The sequence below is a fragment of the Macrobrachium nipponense genome, chromosome 11 (genome assembly GCF_015104395.2).
Source record: "Macrobrachium nipponense isolate FS-2020 chromosome 11, ASM1510439v2, whole genome shotgun sequence".
NCBI classification, from domain to species: Eukaryota; Metazoa; Arthropoda; class Malacostraca; order Decapoda; family Palaemonidae; genus Macrobrachium; species Macrobrachium nipponense.
The window spans coordinates 74114225-74117922 of NC_061087.1; positions in this window are offsets into that span (position 1 = coordinate 74114225).

A 3698-nucleotide genomic window follows, 5' to 3' on the forward strand; every position below is an offset into this window, starting at 1 on the left:
GTTCTGTTTATATTTATATACTAGTTACAAACAGACAATTTCTGTCATTATCAGTATGATAATATTGATAGATGCCTAGATTATGTCACTCTTTTGAAATTTATGTAAAATACTTTACATTTTCGGTTAATTGTTTCTTCCCATAAACAGCATCTTCTAGATACAAAATTGCAAGTTGAAACACTTTTGCAAGATAAGGCCTGTCAAATAAATCCGAGGAGGGCACGGATAAGATAAAGCGTCTGTTCCAGTGTTACCAGTTTATCTCAATAGGTTAAATCTATAGAGGATAGGGATATAAACCCATGACAAAATAATCATGTACAAGTTTCCAGATTTTCCAATAGGAACATATTCCTTCTTTATCAGTGGAAACGTAGTATACTGTTTACTGTTTACCTAATGCTCTATTTTGATATATATATATATATATATATATATATATATATATAATTATATATATATACACTATGCACACAGACACACACGTACACACAGTAGATGCACGTGACTTCATAAATAAGCGAATTCCACAGGAAAATGATAGTCAGAAAGCCAAGCGCTTTTGTCTTTACTCAGATATTGTCAAGGAGTTAATGAGGTGCAATTGGAGAGAAAGGTCTCAGTTACAACGCAAGATCAAGAGTACCAGTTGGTTAATTGTCAAAAGGGTAAAAATTAAAAGAGATAATCCGGGATTATCGGATATCACACGGTCACAAACCTAAACAGATTAACCCTAACCGAAATTACAAAGTTTTTTACAGACCAAAACATGTAAAACTGAATATATTTATTTTGTTGCTTATATTTATCTACAACTTTTTTCATTATGAAAGCATCAAGTTTAAATAAACCAAGACTTAAATTTAGAACATTTCTATTATTTTACTTGATGAAACAAGATTCAATGATATTCCTTTTAACTGTGTCATTACATGGGATTAAGGCTCTTGCTTGACTCCAGTTAATAGGATGGTCTAAATCTCTCATATGTACGAATAATGCATTCGATATTTGCCCAGTTCTCACAGAATACTGATGCTGTTTGAGACGTTGTGAAAGACATTTACCGGTTTGTCCGTAATAGACGTTATCACACTTTTTGCAAGAAATTTCATATATGCAGCCTGGAAGATCTTCAGGAGTATTTTTGATTATTAAACTCTTGACATTAATATTACTGAAAACAACATTTATGTTAAAAAGCTTTAAAATTCTAGGAATATCTAAAAACCTTTCATCATAGGGTTAATTTTAGAATGTTATTCTTACTAAATTCAAGTTTGTCATTAGTTGATAAAATGTTTTTTCTAGCTCTTTTTCCATACCACATCTACATAAAGTCCTTGGGTATTTAAATTTCATTGCAATACCATAAATAGTTTTAATTTCAGCGTCAATAAACTGCGGGCTACAGACACGTAAAGCCCTTAGAAACATCCCAGAAAAAACAGAGAATTTAACATTTTGATGGTGACTGGAGTAGTAATGAACAAAAGAGGCAATGTTAGTTGATTTTCGAAAGACTGAAAAGGTGAAATTTCTATAATTTCTATGGACAGTTACATCAAGAAAATTCAAATTACAATTTCTTTCTTCCTCTACGGTGCATTTTAATCATATATATATAATATATATATATATATATAATATATATATATATATATATATATATATATATATATATGTGTGTGTGTGTGTGTGTGTGTGTGTGTGTGTGTGTGTGTGTGTGTGTATGCGTGTGTGTGTTTGTACGTGTGTGTCTGAGTGCATATATGTATATATATATACATATATAATATATATATATATATATATATATATATATATATTATATATATATATAGATATTGAAAATATTCAAAAATAAAGCATTAGGTAAACAGTAAACAGTAATACTACGTTTCCACTGATAAAGAAGGATTATGTTCCAATTGGAAAATCTGCAAACTTGTACATGATAATTTTGTCATGGTTTTATATCCCTATCCTCTATAGATTTAGCCTATTGAGATAAACTGGTAACACTGGAACAGACGCTTTATCTTATCCGTGTCCTCCACGGATTTATTTGACAGGCCTTATCTTGCAAAAGTGTTGCAACTTGCAATTTTGTATCTAGCAAGATGCTGTTTATGGAAAATACAATTCACTGAAAGTGTAAAGTATTTTACATAAATTTCAAAAGAGTGACATAATCTAGACATCTATCAATATCATCATGCAGATAATGACAGAAATTGTCTGTTTGTACAGTATATATCAATATAAACAGAACAAAAAGTCCACCACCATTCCGTAGTCAAATTTGTACCTATTTTTGTACTTGATTTTATCCCGGGATTTCCTGGGATGGGCAAAAATATCCCGGGATTATTAAACCTTGAATTATCCGGGATCCTGGGATCTAGGTAAACAAACCCTAATTCCATGCCATTAATATTTTTCGACCTTTATTCTTAAAAGATTTTATTCAGATAGGAAACCTCAAGTGTTAATATTTTCATGCTGATATTGTCCTACATCTTGCAATATATAGAGGACAATGCACGAAAATTGCTATAGATCTTATTGCTCAAAATATGACGGCCAAAATTCGTATATCTTTGAAAACACAAAATTCAGCGGTACCAACAAAGGAGCTTCCTGTTTGAATTCATTTGGAATGAGGCAGCGTTGGGGGTGGGTGTTGGGGCCGCGGGGTCGGTGTGGGGGGAATATTGTGGAGAGGGAACTGGCGAGTCTGGAAAAATCCTTTGGTTAAAGATAAAGGATGGAGAATTGCAGTCAAGAAATGTATTTTCGCTGTATTTGTAAAAGCTCGTGCCTTTTGTCTATAAGAAACTTTATTTTCAGAATGTTTTATAAATCTCATTATATAAACACTGTAGAACAGGGATGGCTGAATGTTCTCGGTTCTTCTGTGTTTATGCTTATTTTACAGCAACAGACTAAAAAGAACATCTCCAGAAAAGGTTACCTAAGACATTTAGAAAAAATGGTCTAACATACTATATCTCCTAACCATATATATATGTATATATATATATATATATATATATATATATATATATATATATATACATATATATATATGGTTAGGAGATTATAGTATGTTAGACCATTTTTTATAAAGTCTTAGGTACCTTTTCTGGAGATGTTCTTTTTAGTCTGTGCTGTTTAAAAAATAAGCATAAACACAGAACGAACCGAGAACATTCAGCCAGTCCCTGTTCTACAGTGTTTATATAATGAGATTATAAAACATTCTGAAAAATAAAGTTTCACACCATATATGATATAAAAGTTATATATATATATATATTATATATAGATATATATCTTATATATTATATATATATATATATATATACATATATATATGGTTAGGAGATATAGTATGTGACCCATTTTTCTATTCTTAGGTAACCTTTCCTGGAGATGTTCTTTTTTAGTCTGTTGCTGTAAAAAATAAGCCCATTAAACACAGAAGAACGAAAAGGAGACATTCAGCACCCTGTTCTACAGTGTTTATTTATAATTGAGATTTATAAAACATTCTGAAAATAAAGTTTCACTTTACACTTATATATATATATATATATATACATATATTATATATATTTATATATATATAGTATATATATATTATATAGTGTGTGTTTGTGTTATGAGGCATGTATATATCTGGGTAC